The sequence below is a fragment of the Rhodnius prolixus genome, unplaced genomic scaffold (genome assembly GCF_049639745.1).
Source record: "Rhodnius prolixus isolate KJV_2025 unplaced genomic scaffold, Rpr scaffold_2, whole genome shotgun sequence".
Lineage (NCBI taxonomy): Eukaryota > Metazoa > Arthropoda > Insecta > Hemiptera > Reduviidae > Rhodnius > Rhodnius prolixus.
In genome coordinates, this window is record NW_027411592.1 from 53,856,676 (window position 1) to 53,876,122 (window position 19,447).

Sequence of the window (19,447 nt, forward strand, 5' to 3'; positions counted from 1 at the left end):
TTTATTTATTTATTTTTTTAATTTATAAGTCTATCTACTCTATTTCACGAATACTTTTTCTATCATTTCACAACTACACAATAAGTTCACGAACTAGGAACTAGGTCTAGGAAGTTCCATATTAGTGGTTAAATAATACAAATTAGATTATTTATTCTCTAAACTGACTGATATGACTTTTACAATTCAATAGGTTTTTTTTTTTAACTATATTCATCTGTTTTTCTGTTTTTATCTGTGTAAAAATTTCGATTTATGCACATTTATTCGCTTGTTCACAGACTTTGCATTCGTGTGTGGTGTTGTTTTGTTAACGTTTCATTATGATATTCCAGTTAAAAAAATAAAATAAAAGATTTTATATAAAATAAACAACTCTAGTTTCTCTCTACCGAATAGTATAATTTAATTTGAGAAAAAAAAGAAGACGTATGTACTAAGTTAATAAAAATAGTAATAAAATTTAGGTAAGTGTTCAAGTGAAGTGCTCAAGATTTCAGTTTACTCAATTTTTTTTTTTGTGCTAGCTAATGGTAATTAAAAAAAAAATGGAAATTGAAAATTGCAGCCCGTATAGTAGAAAAAAATTCATTTATTTTTTAATTATTTATTTTTTTAAATAAAGTAACTTAATCAGTAGGTGTAGGGAGACAAACAGTAAGAACGAAGTATTAGTTCATCATAGATTTTATTATAACTTTTTTAACTACAATAAATTACAATTAGTTTTACATTATCATTTTAAGTATAGTTTAAAAAATGGAAACTAATTTATTGTTGTTTGATTTTTCATAATGTTCCTGAAGACAAGACACCGAACATGGATCAGGGTAGAAACTGATGTAGAACTGGATCCAACTAATTCCTTGAAACAGAAGAGCACAATTGGCCTATTATGCACTGTTACAGGTATGATAAAGTATCTATAGTAATGTAATTGGTTAATCTTTTAACCAGTTAAACTAGCTAACTGTTTCACAGGTTAAACTGGTTGTACTTGTTATACTGTTCTGGTGTACTGAATAAAGAATCAAATCGGTTATACTGGATCACTGCTTTTACTAATAAACTAGTTAAAACAGTAACACCAGTGTAACCAGTTATAACAGTTATGCTCGTTTAACTGGTTAAACTAACTACTTAATCGGTTTTCGGTTGATACTGATTAATCGGTTAAACTGGTTTTACTGGTTGACTGGTTAATCACTTAAACTTGTTACTAGTTAATTGGTTAAACTAGTTTAATTGGTTACCATTGTCACTTCGCTTCGCCTAGCAACTTATTTTCTTCTCCTTATAATTTATTTTCTTCATTTATCCACTTATTTTACCTATCCACTTATATATGCTGGTAGGTAGAGCTACAAGTAGATAGATGAATACATTAAGTTAATAGGTGAAGAAAATAAATGATGGGTGAAGAGAAATAATTTGATAAATGGCAAAGGTAACCAGTTGAACTAGATTAACCAGTTTAACGGAATAACTAGTTAAACCGTTTAACCGATTAAGTACTTAACCAGATAAACTGGTTAACAAATTAGCTAGTTTAGTCGATTAACTAGTTTACTAGATAAACTAGTCTGTTTCCAGTAAAAAAGATTACCTAGTTTACCAATTTAATTAACTGAACCTGTTAGCAAGGTTAACCGATAAACTGAACCAGTTTACCATTAACTATTTAAAAAGTATAACCTATTTAACGCAGTATTCTGGTTTAATCGGCTAATGGGTTAACCAGTCAACCTGGTTAACTAGTGTCCGGTTAAACTAGTTTAAATAGCTAACTGCTTTAACTAGTTTATCGGTTAAACTGGCTAACTGGTTAAGGTATAACTGGGTAACTAGTTAATCGGTTAAACTTGTTAACTGTTATCGGTCATTAATATCAACCGGTTAACTGGCTAAACTGGTTAAACTAGTTCAACTGGTTACCTTTGTCATTTATCAATTTATTTTCTCCACCAATCAATTGATTCTTTTAACTATCCACTTAAACAAATAAATTTAAGTGGATTGGTTAGAGAATAAGTGGACAAATGAAGAAAATAAGTTGTAAGGTGAAAGGAAATGACAAAGGTAACCAGTTGAACTAGTTTAACAAGTTTAGCCAATTAACCAGTTGGCTAGTTTGACCGATGAACAGTTAACAAGTTTAACCGATTAACTTTCTACCCAGTTATACCCTTAACCAGTTAGGCAGTTTAACTGATCAACTAGTTGAACCAGTAAGCTAGTTAAACTAGTTTAATCAATTTACTAGTAAATCAGGACGACTAGTTAAACCCGTTAGCCGATTAAACCAGTTGACTAGCTGACAGATTATACTGTTTAACTAGTTAAACTGGTTAATTAGTTTATCGGTTACCCTGGCTAACTGATTCCATTAGTTAAATAGGTTAACTAGGTAATTTGTTTTAATGGCTGGCTAGTTTAACTAGTCAATTAGTTAATCGGCAAAACTGGCAGGCTGCTTTGTTAACCAGTTTTTAGCTGGATAGGCTAGGCTAGGTTAGTTTAGGTTAGATTAGATTAGGCTAGGGTAGGTTAGGTTAAGTTGGGCTAAGGATAATTAAGCTAGGGTAGGTTAGGTTAAATTAAGTTAGGCTAGGATAACGTAACCTAACCCCCCTTTTAATTAGGCTAGGTTAACCTAACCTAACCTAACCCTCCTTTTAATTAGGTTAAGTAAGGCTAGGTTAACCTAACCACACCGATTTACTAGTTAACCAGTTAAACCAGGTTCCAGTTTAACCGGTTAACAATTAATCAGCTAAACCGATTACGCAGTTTAACCGGTTAACTAGTTAACAGTTAAACCAGTCAGCCAGTTTAACCGGTTAACTAGTTAACCAGTTTAACCAGTCAGCCAGTTTAACCGGTTAACTAGTTAACCAGTTTAACCAGTCAGCCAGTTTAACCGGTTAACTAGCTAATCAATTTATCTGGTTTACCGGCTAAGAGATTGAACTATTCATCCCGGTTAACTAGTTAATTGGTTAACCTGACTCCTGGTTTAACTAGTTAAATTGGGTAACCAGTTAATCGGTTTTATTGGCTGACTAGTATAAGCCAAAGTAACTTATTACCTAGCTATCCAGTTAGCCTGTCAACCAGATGAACTATTAAACCGATTAGCTGGCTATCTATCCAGTTCAACGGATAAACTATTTTACTAGTTAAACCAGTTCGCCAGTTTAACCCAATAAACTAGTTAGCCGCTAAGCCGAATAACGAATTAACCAGTTAAACCAATTTATCAGTTAGATCAGTTAGCCAGTCTATCCGATTAACTAGATAACCATAAACCTGTTAAACAGATACACCAGTAATACCAATTTAACCGATTAACCGGCTATGCAGTTTAACAGATAACTAGTTAACAATTTTAATTTATTAACTAGGTAACCAGGTAGCACGTTTAACCAGTTAGCCACGTAGCCAGTTTAGCTGATTACATGCAACATGCGAAATAATTTTAAAGAACTTACGTGAAAGGTGGAAGTAAATATTTAGTGCAACGTCCTAAGAAGGATCCTTTCTTGTTCACTGCCTATTCAGTTCTCAAATGTAATGGCATTTCTCTTGCTACCTAAACCAAACATTTCTTTTTATTTTTATATAAACTATTTTAATAAATTGTATGTGTATAATAAAATGTACTGCTTTTTACTTTATTTAATATTTGTAATAATATCTATTTCTTTTTCAGTCTCTGTTTCTTCTTGTTTTCGTTTTTTATTTTATTTTATTGTTATTATTTTATTTATTTATTTGAAAACGAAACATTTTCTAATAAGTGATGCATTTTCAATTGATCTGATCTTACTAAGATACATGGAAAATGTAAAGAGACTGATCATGCATGATTTTTATCTCATTGTGCAAATTTGAAAAAGAGATTGCAAACGTTTAAGAAAATTTAAAAAGAAAACTTATTTTAAAAATAAAATTTCACTAACCTTTGTACAATTATCTTCAGGTAATACCAGCAACAGGAGTAGTGTCAATTCACATCCAGAAATCAATGCTGTGCAAAGTGTTGCAATGAAAGAGATAGTTGTTATCAACACGAGCACCTCTACCTAAAACCAGCAGCCTGAAATAATGTCACATTTACTTATGTAATTCAAATTACTAATGATTATTCTTAAATTTTGTTAACTTCTTAAACTGTAGAATGTATTATAATCATTTAATCTAAAATAAAAATATTTATTTCCTAAGAACTTAATCAGCTCTGTTTTCTTCTCCTTTCCCTTAATTTACAGTAACCTGTAATTAAAATCCCAACATTGGGTATGTTTTTATATCAGCTGATTCTCAATTATCGATGTTAAATAAATAAATGCATTAACCATATTAAATATACAATAATTGAATCTTTATAATTTAATAATTGAATCAGCTAAATTAAAAACATTCAAGCATATTGGACATAGATAAAGAGTTACGTGTACTATTAACAGGATGCAGGGAGACACTACATAGTACCCAATAATAAAATCTAGTTAGGATATCCTGACGAGTTATACATTTATTTAAGGTAGAAACTATAGCGTAGGTAAGAAAAGTTCAGAGAATATAGAAACAACACTGCTAATGAACAAAAAGTAAGAAATGTTCCAAGGTGTCAAACCACAGGAACGCCTGAAACAACTTCATTACTGCAATAACTATATACACTGGGCCAAAAAAGTCTGTGAACACTAACCTAAATTTTATTACTTTTATTATTATCTTATTAGAAACTTCTTTTATTTTCAAATGAAATATACTATTCGATAGAGAGAAACCAGAGTTTTCCATTTTATATTCAATCTTTTATTTTTGTTCAACAGGAATATCACAATTAAATGTTTAATAAAACAGCACCACAAACGAATGCAAAAAAAGTCTGTGAACAGGTGTATAAATGTGTAAAAACATTAAGATAACAAACAGAAAAACGATTGAATAAAGTTTCAAAGTTCTCTATTGTATTGTAGAAACCACAACAGTCCGTCTAGTGAATAAATTATCTAATTAGTACATATTTACCCGCTAATATGGAAGTTCCGAGAGCGATTCGTGAACTTATTGTGAGGTTGCGAAATGAAAGAAAAAGGATTCGAGAAATTGGGAAGATGGTTCAAAAAAAACCCTTCAACGGTTCATAATATAATTAAAAAGTACGAAAAGTACGGAAATGTGATTAGTAGGTCACGCAGTGGACGGCCACCAAAACTTAATTCCTTTCATAAACGGCAAATTCTGAAGTCTGTTCGAGAAGAACCCAGGACAAGCGCTCAAAAAATCAGTCAAGAATTATCAAGTGGTTATGTGTAAGCGTAACACCACAGACAATTAGAAATAAATTACATGAATACGATTATTGCGGTCGAGTCCCAAGGAAAAAACCTTTTATCAATAAAATAAATCGTAAGCGCCGATTGGATTTCGAGAAAGAAAATGTTTCTAAGCCTTCTAGTTTCTGGGAAACCGTAATCTTTTCAGATGAGTCGAAATTCAATGTTTGTGGGTCTGATGGACGACAAAAAGGGTGGCAAAAAAAAAATGAAGCTATGAAAATGAAAAATATAAAGCCAACTTTTAAGCTAGGGGGAGGCAACATTCTGGTGTGGGGGTGCATGAGTGCTAACGGAGAGGGCAAGTTAGATCTAATTAATGGTAAGATGGACCAATATGTGTATGTGGATATATTAAGACGCAATTTAAGAGAAAGTTCAAAAAAATTAGGGTTGGGGAGGGAACGTTTGTCTTCCAACAAGACAATGACCCGAAACTCACCGCACTGAAAACTCGGGAATGCCTTTTATATAATAGACCCCGGCGCTTACACACCCCTCCACAATCCCCAGACCTAAACCCAATTGAACATTTGTCGGATGAAATCAGCCGCCAAATAAATAAAAAAGAAATAAGAAACCGTGAACAATTAAAAAACGCTATTTTAGAAGAATGGGATAAAATTCCAACGTTGATGACCACAAAATTAGTAGGATCGATGATAGCTCGCTTGTTGGAATTGATTAGGAACAAAGGAGGTCCTACAAGTTTTTAAAATTTATAATACACGTACAATGTGTAAGAATGGCTTATTATCTGCCAAGTGTTCACAGACGTTTTTGGCCCAGAGTAAGTATTTACTTTTAAAATCGTTATATTCATTAGGCAATCGAAAATTCAGTTTAAAAGGTTTCTATTACGTACATCTATAATGTCTAGTCTTAATGAACTAGTAAGTTGACATAATGAAATGCATTAGTGATGTCGATAAGATAAACATCAACACGACAGTCGATGCTTAATCGTAATCAAGCAATAAAGTAAGTAATTTTCAAACAACACGATAATAATAGTTGATCGACCTGGAATGGAACCTCACTGCTCAGAAAACACTCTGAAGTTTTAAATAAAGTGCGGAATTTCAAGCTGGGTCTCTGCTTCCTAAAATTTTGGTATACAAATAAGTTGATAAACTTTCCACTAATCAGGAAAAAAATACATAATTTAAAGATTGATGAATCCCTTATTACTACTTAACTATTCTAATTCCGTAATTCTAAAAGACCTATTCCGTTATTCGCAAAGACTGTTTAAATTAGAAGATAGTTAAAAAAAAAAATCGTAACAGAACATAATTAACAAGTGCGAAAAATTCGGAAGTGTGACTAGTAGGACACGCAGCGCACATCCACCAAAACTTAATTCCGTTCATAAACGGGAAATTCTGAAGACTGTTCAACAAGAACCCAACACAAGTGCTCAAAACAATATAAAGATACAATTTAAGTGAAAGTTAAAAAAAATAGGGTTGGATGGAACGTTTGCCTTCCAACAAGAAAACGGCCCGAAACACCGAACTAAAAACATAAGAACGGCTTTTACGTGATACAACCCGACGCCCCAACACCTTAACTCAATCGAATTAGCACCTAGACGATGCTGGCTGTATGGCGAAAGCCAATGCCAAAATAAACACCCCCCCCCCCCAAATTCAATCGAACATTTAAACAGCCGCCAAATAAATAAAAGAGAACTAAGAAACTGTGAACAATTAAAAAATGTTATTTTAGAAGACTGGGAAAAATACAAACGTTGACGACTACAATCTTAGTAGGATCGATGAAAGCTCGCCTGTTGGAAGTGATTAGAAACAAAGAAGGTCCTACAAGTTTTTAAAATTTATAATACATGTACAATGTGAAGGAATATGTAATTTATTATGTTCATGGTGTTCACAGACTTTTTTTGCATTTGTGTGTGGTGTTGTTTTGTTTAACGTTTCATTATGGTATTCCTATTGTCAAAGATTTTATATAAAATAAAAAACCCTGGTTTCTCTCTAGCGAATAGTATAATTTCATTTGAGCGAGAAAAAAAAGAAGTTCCTACCAAGATAAAAGTAATAAACTTTACAGACTACTTTGACCCAGTGTAAACCAAGAATAATAATTTTGAACACATAGTCGATTAAAAAAAAAAAAATGATCAAAGAATTCATCAAAAAGGTTTAGAAATCAATTTAAATACTTTTTGTAGTGTTCAAAAAATTAAAGAATTAACCAAAACTGAACGAAGCAAGATGAAGCAGTATTTAAGTGACATGCTGTTTTCATGCAAGAATAATAAAAATATCATTAAATAATTGATAATAAAGTCTTACCTTGTTTAAAGAATATCCAAGTTCATCAGCATCTCAATAGATCACCAGTCCAACAGCACTTGTCACTTTTTAAAATAATTCACAATACTATTTACACTAAAACTGTATATCACGCACTAAGTATAACTTAAATTCAATTTATAAAATCGAACTTCACTTTGCCACGCACTAATATTCACTTAAAAAATCACGTTAATAAAGAGACACCACGAACGTGTTAAAGATGGCCGACGGTAACTGGCCAGGCTGATCAGCTGGTAAGTGAAGGTTATCTAAGCAGCTGATTCCAGCTGTTTTTTTATTTATTTATTTATTTTCATACATATGGTAATCTACCACAATAAAATGTAATTAATAAATTAAAATTTTATTATTCTTACATACAAAAGTTAGGTCTTCTAAAAAAGATCGTATGATTTGAATAATGTAATTAATAGCATATAAGTCTACCTAATTTTGTATAGCAGTCCAATATGCTAAAATTATCAAATATATCAGCTAAATCAAGAAATATAGCTGCTGTGTACTTACTGTTATCTACTTTATGCACGATATATTCAGTTATTTGTTCAACTTATTGACAAATACTTTGACCTGAACCCAAATTAGTGAGATGGTATTTTCTGAGTCAGTCAAGTTATGTAATAGATGTTACCAGAAAAATTAGTTGAACCGTAATCACCTAAATTAATAAATAAGTAGATTTTTTTGTTAGATTTAAAATGGCGGGGCGGAACCCTATTTCCACGGCACCGCAGCCACAAGAGGCTTATTGTGCTTTTCCCGTAAGTTTAATAGGTGAAACCTCCCGTTCTAAAAAGGACAAGAGCTTTCCCTACTAGTTCCTTCTACGCTATTATCTCCTTTGGCTGATCATGCATGATTTTTATCTCATTGTGCAAATTTGAAAAAGAGATTGCAAACGTTTAAGAAAATTTAAAAAGAAAACTTATTTTAAAAATAAAATTTCACTAACCTTTGTACAATTATCTTCAGGTAATACCAGCAACAGGAGTAGTGTCAATTCACATCCAGAAATCAATGCTGTGCAAAGTGTTGCAATGAAAGAGATAGTTGTTATCAACACGAGCACCTCTATCTAAAACCAGCAGCCTGAAATAATGTCACATTTACTTATGTAATTCAAATTACTAATGATTATTCTTAAATTTTGTTAACTTCTTAAACTGTAGAATGTATTATAATCATTTAATCTAAAATAAAAATATTTATTTCCTAAGAACTTAATCAGCTCTGTTTTCTTCTCCAATCCCTTAATTTACAGTAACCTGTAATTAAAATCCCAACATTGGGTATGTTTTTATATCAGCTGATTCTCAATTATCGATGTTAAATAAATAAATGCATTAACCATATTAAATATACAATAATTGAATCTTTATAATTTAATAATTGAATCAGCTAAATTAAAAACATTCAAGCATATTGGACATAGATAAAGAGTTACGTGTACAATTAACAGGATGCAGGGAGACACTACATAGTACCCAATAATAAAATCTAGTTAGGATATCCTGACGAGTTATACATTTATTTAAGGTAGAAACTATAGCGTAGGTAAGAAAAGTTCAGAGAATATAGAAACAACACTGCTAATGAACAAAAAGTAAGAAATGTTCCAAGGTGTCAAACCTCAGGAACGCCTGAAACAACTTCATTACTGCAATAACTATATACACTGGGCCAAAAAAGTCTGTGAACACTAACCTAAATTTTATTACTTTTATTATTATCTTAGTAAAAACTTCTTTTATTTTCAAATGAAATATACTATTCGATAGAGAGAAACCAGAGTTTTCCATTTTATATTCAATCTTTTATTTTTGTTCAACAGGAATATCACAATTAAATGTTTAATAAAACAACACCACAAACGAATGCAAGAAAAGTCTGTGAACAGCTGTATAAATGTGTAAAAACATTAAGATAACAAACAGAAAAACGATTGAATAAAGTTTCAAAGTTCTCTATTGTATTGTAGAAACCACAACAGTCAGTCTAGTGAATAAATTATCTAATTAGTACATATTTGCCCGCTAATATGGAAGTTCCTAGAGCGATTCGTGAACTTATTGTGAGGTTGCGAAATGAAAGAAAAAGGATTCGAGAAATTGGGAAGATAGTTCAAAAAAACCCTTCAACGGTGCATAATATAATTAAAAAGTACGAAAAGTACGGAAATGTGATTAGTAGGCCACGCAGTGGACGGCCACCAAAACTTAATTCCGTTCATAAACGGGAAATTCTGAAGACTGTTCGACAAGAACCCAACACAAGTGCTCAAAAAAAATATTAAGATACAATTTACGTGAAAGTTAAAAAAAATAGGGTTGGATGGAACGTTTGCCTTCCAACAAGAAAACGGCCCGAAACACCGAACTAAAAACATAAGAACGGCTTTTACGTGATACAACCCGACGCCCCAACACCTTAACTCAATCGAATTAGCACCTAGACGATGCTGGCTGTATGGCGAAAGCCAATGCCAAAATAAACACCCCCCCCAAACTCAATCGAACATTTAAACAGTTGCCAAATAAATAAAAGAGAACTAAGAAACCGTGAACAATTAAAAAATGTTATTTTAGAAGACTGGGAAAAAATACAAACGCTGACGACTACAAAATTAGTAGGATCGATGAAAGCTCGCTGTGTAAGAATTATCTGCCAAGTGTTCACAGACATTTTTTGCATTTGTGTGTGGTGTTGTTTTGTTTAACGTTTCATTATGGTATTCCTATTGACAAAAAAAAGATTTTATATAAAATAAAAAACCCTGGTTTCTCTCTAGCGAATAGTATAATTTCATTGGAGCGAGAAAAAAAAGAAGTTCCTACCAAGATAAAAGTAATAAACTTTACAGCCTACTTTGACCCAGTGTAATCCAAGAATAATAATTTTGAACTCATAGTCGATTAAAAAAAAAAAAGATCAAAGAATTCATCAAAAAGGTTTAGAAATCAATTTAAATACTTTTTGTAGTGTTCAAAAAATTAAAGAATTAACCAAAACTGAACGAAGCAAGATGAAGCAGTATTTAAGTGACATGCTGTTTTCATGCAAGAATAATAAAAATATCATTAAATAATTGATAATAAAGTCTTACCTTGTTTAAAGAATATCCAAGTTCATCAGCATCTCAATAGATCACCAGTCCAACAGCACTTGTCACTTTTTAAAATAATTCACAATACTATTTACACTAAAACTGTATATCACGCACTAAGTATAACTTAAATTCAATTTATAAAATCGAACTTCACTTTGCCACGCACTAATATTCACTTAAAAAATCACGTTAATAAAGAGACACCACGAACGTGTTAAAGATGGCCGACGGTAACTGGCCAGGCTGATCAGCTGGTAAGTGAAGGTTATCTAAGCAGCTGATTCCAGCTGTTTTTTTTTTTATTTATTTATTTTCATACATATGGTAATCTACCACAATAAAATGTAATTAATAAAATAAAATTTTATTATTCTTACATACAAAAGTTAGGTCTTCTAAAAAAGATCGTATGATTTGAATAATGTAATTAATAGCATATAAGTCTACCTAATTTTGTATAGCAGTCCAATATGCCAAAATTATCAAATATATCAGCTAAATCAAGAAATATAGCTGCTGTGTACTTACTGTTATCTACTTTATGCACGATATATTCAGTTATTTGTTCAACTTATTGACAAATACTTTGACCTGAACCCAAATTAGTGAGATGGTATTTTCTGAGTCAGTCAAGTTATGTAATAGATGTTAGCAGAAAAATTAGTTGAACCGTAATCACCTAAATTACAGTGTCCACCGTGCAGTACTGTAAGCAGAGCGGGGTGTTTTCAGATGTAAATTAGCTGGGGGCACTTCTCTCATGTTCGCTGGATGCGGGAAGCTAACTACCAACAGCGTAGCGACAGCGGAAGCGAAAGGCAGCAGTTGCGTAGTAACCACAGCGTGGGCGTCGAATGCACAAACGAAGCAGCGCAGGTTGTCTCTATTACAGCAGAGAGCAGACTGACTGGCTTCTAGTTGCCCAGCTAGTAGGCCGAGCGATCCCAGGCGGAGAGCCGCGACTCTCGTACAAGCGCCCAGCTCGGCGAGGGTTATCACACACACACACACACATCCACCCAGGCACTCCCCGGTGTTGCCAGATCTATTCTCGTTTACGACCGAACATCCCGCCCGCCCAGAAGACTTGGCTTCGTTGGGAGGGGGCAGAGCTTGACCAACGGTCGCCGACTGACCCCCGTAGCGTTGCGCACGTCGGCCACACGACCGACTCCGTCCTGACACGGATGCACCGCGGTAATTCGTCCGAGAGGCCATTGGCGTGGAGGGAGGTGCTCCTGGTTGATGAGGACGAGTAGGCCCGGGGGGATCTCAGTGGCGGGGAGTAACCATTTGGAGCGTTGTTGAAGCGTATGGAGATACTCCAACCGCCAGCGCTTCCAGAAGTCCTGCTGAATCCGGTCAATGAGAGCCCAGCGCGACAAGCGATTCATCCAATGAATCAGGTGATCAGGTGAACACATGTACTGAACATATGATATGCTACGCCGCCATCTTGCCCAACTGTGTTAAAAGGGCGTGGCAGGGTGGGGAAAACCTTTGTCGGGAACACATCGCTCTGCCCCCCTCCATCAAGTATTACAGTACTGTACGGTGGACACTTCTAAAACTAATACTAACTTCATACTTTATCCTTTCTCCTATTAAATAAACAATAAACACAACTGTTTTAAAAATATTTCTACTTGCAAATATTCATTTGCGTACACGTACAGAAAGGTTACGGTCAGGTTACACTCAATTATTTATAACTTCACATTTTTTAGCAATTCTTTTTTATAATAAAAGATAAAATACTAATTTTATGTAAACTCTTAATTCTTAATAGAAGGTAAAGTACTTACTGTATGTTAACTCTTATTCTTAATAGAAGGTAAAGTACTTATTGTATGTAAACTCTTATTGTTAATAGAAGGTAAAGTACTTATTGTATGTAAACTCTTAATTCTTAATAGAAGGTAAAGTACTTATTGTATGTAAACTCTTAATTCTTAATAGAAGGTAAAGTACTTATTGTATGTAAACTCTTAATTCTTAATAGAAGGTAAAGTACTTATTGTATGTTAACTCTTATTCTTAATAGAAGGTAAAGTACTTATTGTATGTAAACTCTTATTGTTAATAGAAGGTAAAGTACTTATTGTATGTAAACTCTTAATTCTTAATAGAAGGTAATGTACTTACTGTATGTTAACTCTTATTGTTAATAGAAAGTAAAATTTTAATTTTATTTAAAAATAAAATACGTGTGCAAATAAATATTTTTCTCTACAAAAATAAAGCTTTTTATTTATTCTCCTAATTTGATGAAGGTTTATGAGTTTATGTTGCAATATTTATATCGTATAAAATAATAGATAACATTACCTTGAAAACAATCCTATACAAGAGAGATTTCGTAGACGTATTCATTCTCCAGAGTAGACTTAATGAGGATCTGCTAATATTTTCGGTTGCTGGATGTGAAGCAGAGCCAACAGAGATAATCATTTCCTAAACAGTCCTACACAAGTAGAGATTCCCTAGACGTCTTCATTCTCCAGAGTAGACTTAATGAGGATCTGCTAATATTTTCGGTTGCTGGATGTGAAGCAGAGCCCACAGAGATAATCATTTCCTAAACAGTCCTACACAAGTAGAGATTTCCTCCATCCACTTGCGTACATGTAGAGGAAGGTTACGGTCACGTTATACTAAATTTCTTTATTTCTTCATACTTTTTAGTAATTCTTATTCTTAATAGAAGGTAAAATACTAATTTTATGTAAACTAACTAACCAGTTTATTGGTTTAAGTTAAAATTTTCCTTGTATTTTTTTTTTTACTTTTAAATTATCTTATTAAGCATGAAATTAGGTACTTTTGCAGAACTTGTACCTTTTCATATATTTTGTGATTCATACACTTGATTAAAAGATATATTGAATGCATTTACCAAGTAAATATTGACAACTTGAAGACTGCAAGTAAAAGTGGTATTAATTACTCTATTGTCAAATCATTAGGTATTTACTATTTAACAATTTAATAATGGAATGTTCACTCACGTAGAAATATAGGCCATCATGTCGTTTGAGAGAACTCAAAACGTAGATCTTCGGTTACAGAAGACGTTAGGTTGTGTCTTGGAATCGAAGAATTAAAAACTATTAGACCGACAAAAAATGGTTTTGTGATTAGAAAATAATACAGAATAACATGCACATTTAATGTTCAATTTTTCAATCAAAATTAATAGGGAAAGATTGAACACAAATTTTAGTGCATGATGCATTCTTTGAACGTATTAAATAATAGATAAGACCTGCAAAACATTTCCACAAATGGAGTGTAGATACATTCCCTTGATTAGTTTATTATCGGAACTGGAGAGTGGATGCCATCAACTCATTTACAGTAGTGCTGCTGGAAGTATAGTGGGAGGGACCTTACAATAACCATTTCATGTGAAAGCTGAGTTCAACGGGGCTGCAAGTTGCCAAAAGATCGAAAAAGCCCAAGGATGAAAACACTGGATAAAAGGAAAAAATACTATATTAAAACTTCAGTAGAAATTAGAATTTAATTTACATTATTGTAATACTGCTACTAACGTAGGATTTTTCTGTTAAACTAAACCTTAAAAGCCTTAATTAAAGCTTTTTTCAAGAAGGTTAGGAAGAAAAAGGTTCAAAAAATTTACCTATTATCTGATAATCAAATCACATGAAATTCTGTAATAAACTAATTGAAAGCGGTTGAAAAAATCCTACTGAATTCTACTAGTAAATCAATTTTCAACAACTTTTTGTTTATCAATAAAATCGAATTAAATCTTCAAAAATTACTCTATTTTATTGTCAATTAGGTTTATTTGTCCAAATAATAAAGTTTTTAAATTACTCAAATATTACTAGTTTTTTTTTTCAACTTCAACCTTTCTTGCATGGAAAATATAACTTATTCTAATTCAAAGCGAAGGATTAATCATCATAAAAGAGGTCTTAGTTTATGATGTAATACTCAGAAGGTACTAAATAATAGATAAGATTACCTTACGAACATTCCACAGGCCAAGTAGATTTCCTTGATTCATCATTTTCCAAAATAGGAATGGATTATAAAAACCTAAATATAAGAATTAAAAAAAAAATATAAACACCTAAGTATAAGACTCTTCTATTATTACTTCCAAACTGTAACAATATTCTATAAGAAAGTTAAACATAATTTCTTTAGTACGGTATTTGAGGCGTTAAGGCAGTTTCAGGAATATCAGTAAACTTTGCGTGGACAAATACAGTATAACATGCGGATTCAAGACTTTAATTTCAATGTTCAAAATGTCCCGGTGAGAATGAAAGTGGCGTAAGTCCATTTTAAACAGTTTTGAGATAAAACGAGTTTTGTGTTTTGCTCTGTAAAAAAATGCAGATAATGAAAATAGCTTTATTGTTTTTGTTTTTATTATTATTACATAGAATCAAATTTTTTGGTGCATATTGGAATGTAATGGGACTTAAAATTATTTTAGAAAATGCAAAAATGTGACTTACTTCATTGTCATTCTCAACATATCTGGCGCAAGGTTAAACAACACGGCATTTAAAACCAATTTTAAGGGTTTTATTCCATAAACCAATGCTTCTAAATGAAGAAGACTCATCACAGAGACTCATTTTATTAACAGATCTTATTTCAACATAACCGACCACACTATCCACAGAACTGATCACCCTGATGATACTGCCCATCGGGGCACTGCAATTCTAATAAAAAACTGTCTTCAACACAATCTGATCCTAACTAATCCTACCAATTCTCTTCAATCAAGAGTCATCTCTCTCCCAATAAACTGAACAGACGATTCAAACTTATCTCTAGACTTCTCGACAAGCGATCTAAACTCTTACTATAGAATAAATGACTTATCTACACTATAATAATGAAACCTGCCTGGACTTACGGAGTGGAACTTTGGGGCTCAGCCAAAGCTTCCAATATCTACAAAATCCAATCCTTCCAGTCAAAAACTCTGTCGAATCGCAAATGCTCCTTACTATGTCCCTCTACCTTGCACCGAGATTTCCTTGTTCCTTATCTTTCAAAAGCTGTAAGATCCCGTTATATTAAATTCCACACGTCAATCACCTCACATCCCAATCTACTAGTATCCCAACTTACTGCATTGCCTGAATATTCTCCAAGACGGCTGAAGCGCAGGTGGCCACTTGATCTTCTAAATGAAGTAAGTGCGAGTGCACAATAGTGAACTCCTCTTTGGGAGTTTTCTTTGGGAATGATTGAATTCTGCCCTCATGCTATTCATGTACTTATCTATTATCATGTTGTATGTATCTGCTTCACTTATTGCAGAAATATATTGCAGTTGTGAAAGTAAATAAAGTACAAAAAAAAATCCAAATTAAAATTTAACTAATAACACTAACACTAAGGCTTATTTTTAATTTTTAGTTAACTAAAACCATATAACAATTTACTAATTAACACCACAAGACAATAAACTTCACCAAGAAAACCGTCTTAAACAAACAATCTGGTGGACTTACGCCACTGTCGTTCTCAGCAGTATCTTTTGATTAAGTACTAAAACTTCGTGCTTCTCCTGATAGCCAATAAGTGCACTAAGAACTTACTGCATTGTCACTCTAAACAAAACAGTTGTAGAATACAAAGCCTTGTCGATACCTTGATTTCAATAAAAAATGGACTTACGCCACTTTCATTCTCACCGGGACAAATGTACTTTGATTGTAATGGTTAATGTTTTGGCAAGAAGCTCATTATGCTATAGAAAATAAGATTAATCACTAGTGCAACCGATGAATCTCAAGTTAACAATTATAACAAAAAATAAAACATGCACAAATCTTTTAGCCGACTTCCTTTTACTTAAATGCATTTACTTCCTGTCTGCCTACACTTGTTCCACTATTAAGTTGTAACACAGTCCTTCAAAATTCTATCGAGATGGACACAGTGGACACCCCAAGAAAATTATATCAAATGGCAACTTACAGCTACATCAGCTGATAACGGCCCAACCATGTTGTTTGGGATTACACCTAAGAGTATCAGCTGTTGAATGAAGTTACTATGACAACTAAATATTAGGCCCTTGATTGGTGGAAATCATTAGAATGGTGCAAGTTGATTGGCTGTTAATTTTCTGAGTGAAATTATGAAATGAATCAGTTCAATTAAAGATTTTTTTTATTTATTAAAGGGCCAACAACACCTAAAAAAACATACAAAAGAAAAAGTAAAAAAAAAATTACCTGGACAACGAAGATTACATCATTTCTAATGTTGATAACGCAACGATGATAGTAGTTTTACTTTGTACTAAAGTAGTTTGTATAATCGACTCGCTAATTGAGTTCAAAGCCGATACAGCTTCGTCAAGTGATCCCGGGTTCGAATTCAAGGTATTAAGTCCCGGCTCATTAAGTGGAGGTAGACATTAATCCAAAACTTATAATAGATTCAACAAGGCTACTGCGAGACATTCAGAAAGACTCTGATCTAGGCTAATAGGTTTCCTTCCTTTAAAAGTTCGTAGAATGAAAGCGTCTGGGAAGTGATGATGAGTTGGAGTTTGACTGTGGGTTCTCTAGAAGAAGTGGTTATTCCTCTTCCCTAAAAGAACCACACACAACTTGCTGTCAGTTCCTTTCGGAACGCTAAACAGAGTTTTAGACTCACTAAATCATCGCGTCCATTCGTTAGTTTTCAAATATAAAATGAATTTACGTACATGGCTGTATTCTAATAGGTATAGGACGTTTCAAATTCAATAGGACTAATTGCAAAGACAAATCGATGTGCGTTGAGTTATAATATGAATGTAAAGATTCACAGTTATAGATGTATCTAATCTTGTCTATCCTAGGTGCGTCTAGGATGGTATCTGTGAAACCGTCTATTCTTAGAAGATACACAGTGCAAACAGTAAAAGTCTATAGCAGCTTCGTTACCAATAAAGAGAAGATAGGCGTTTAATAAGACTAACTTTCCAAACTCCTCTTTTCATAAAATACCAAACTAGCATGTAGACAAGAAAAACGTTCTTGAATGTAATTCCTTCATTTCCCTGGTACATTCCAGCACCATTTTTGGCAGTTACTGTTGACGTAGAAGCCAAGTTCATTCACAAATACTGACATTACGATATAGAATTGAAAGCGTATTCCAAACAATATTAAAAAAATAATTATACCTATAACAGTTTTACAAGTTTGCGTATCTTCCAAAATGCATCAATAGTAGTAAGCTATTGCGGAGAAAAAATACTAGCATGACAATGCTGCTGTTAGTTCCACCTCCATTGATACTTCGTTTAGAACAAGGATGAGCAACACGCGGCCCGCCAAGCATTTCTAAAATTGAATTTATTTTATCGACTTTCTCCCATCAATATATTGTTATAAAATTAATTATAATAAAATGGTCGTACATAGATTTTTTTTTAGATTTTGAAAAGACGGGGCGGGACCCTATCCCCACGGCACTGCAGCCACACGAGGCTTATTGTGCCTTCCCCTTAAACCTAGTAGGTGAAACCTCCCCTCCTAAGAAGGTCGAGAGCTTTCCCTACTAGTTCCTTCTGCGCTGTTATCTCCTTTGGCCTCAAGGTTCCAAAGATGTCATAGCGCAGTCTCTCAATTGCAACGCAATCGAACAACAGGTGAGAGGCCGTTTCCTCCTCTTCCTGACACAATCTGCACAAAGGTTCCGAGCTAATAAGCCCTATCTTGTGCAGGTGCTTTCTGAACCTTCCGTGCCCCGTGAGTAGGCCTGTAATCAGAGTAATCTGATTCCTGCCTAAACCTAGAGTCACATGGTCGTACATACTAAACCTACATATTTTTTTTATGGCGAGTTACTTGTCGACGACGTTTTTAAACATTAAATACGAACGCGCCGCGTCTGCGCGATTTTTTTTGTGACGAGATACACACTTGGCGGTGACTTGTTTAACATGCAATACGGACGCGATGCGTTTCGTACGAAGTTTCGTAAATTATTAATAAGAGTTAATCTATGTGCGTCCCGCCAAAAAAAATTTAAATTTAAATTGGCCTATTGATTAAAAAGGTTGCTCACCCCTGGTTTAGAACATAAAACGGTCTAGTAATCTAGTCAGCTGACAGTTAATAAACAGTAGCATAATATAAAATTATTTGTAAACTCCTAGGAGTAGGAATAAGAAAATTTTAACTTGACGACTCTTTTTTTTTTTTTATAACTTTCTCTTTTTTTGTATTTAAAAATAAACAAAAGAAATAACAGGTATAATAACATACACAATTCTCAAAAAAAATACAATATTTTCCCAAATCCCATTCATTTAAATGAACAGTGCATAACAAAATAGATGGAGTAAAGCTTTTTAAAAATTTTCCACATCCTATTTATTTTAAATTTCTTTTTATTTATTATTACTTAATTTTTAACTTATTATTATTTACGATAGAAAAAAAAATGAAGTAGAATGAACGAAAAAAAGGTCAAAATTAATGTTTATTTCTTCATTAAAATAGCTTAGTCAAGGGATTTTGTTTTATGGATTTAATATCTTCAAAATGTTGGAAAAACAAAAAACACATAAATAAATCACGAACAAAACAATTATGTTTAGTACAACTGGTAAAAACAAAAAGAAAACATATGCCCTTTTTATTAAT

The 19,447-nt window shown here is 33.0% G+C and overlaps 1 long non-coding RNA gene across 2 annotated transcripts; it reads right to left on the reverse strand.

The window, feature by feature from the left end:
- Positions 1 to 671: 671 nt before the first annotated feature.
- Positions 672 to 16,869, reverse strand: LOC141448537 (uncharacterized). Of its 2 annotated transcripts, none has more exons than XR_012455127.1 (4): positions 16,779 to 16,869; positions 3,963 to 8,782; positions 3,492 to 3,592; positions 672 to 865 (listed from the first exon to the last, which is right to left on the reverse strand). It is a non-coding gene; the product is annotated as an uncharacterized lncRNA (long non-coding RNA). The 2 variants fall into 2 exon arrangements; XR_012455126.1 differs by lacking the exon at positions 16,779 to 16,869 and adding an exon at positions 10,797 to 12,962.
- Between the last annotated feature and the right edge of the window lie 2,578 nt (positions 16,870 to 19,447).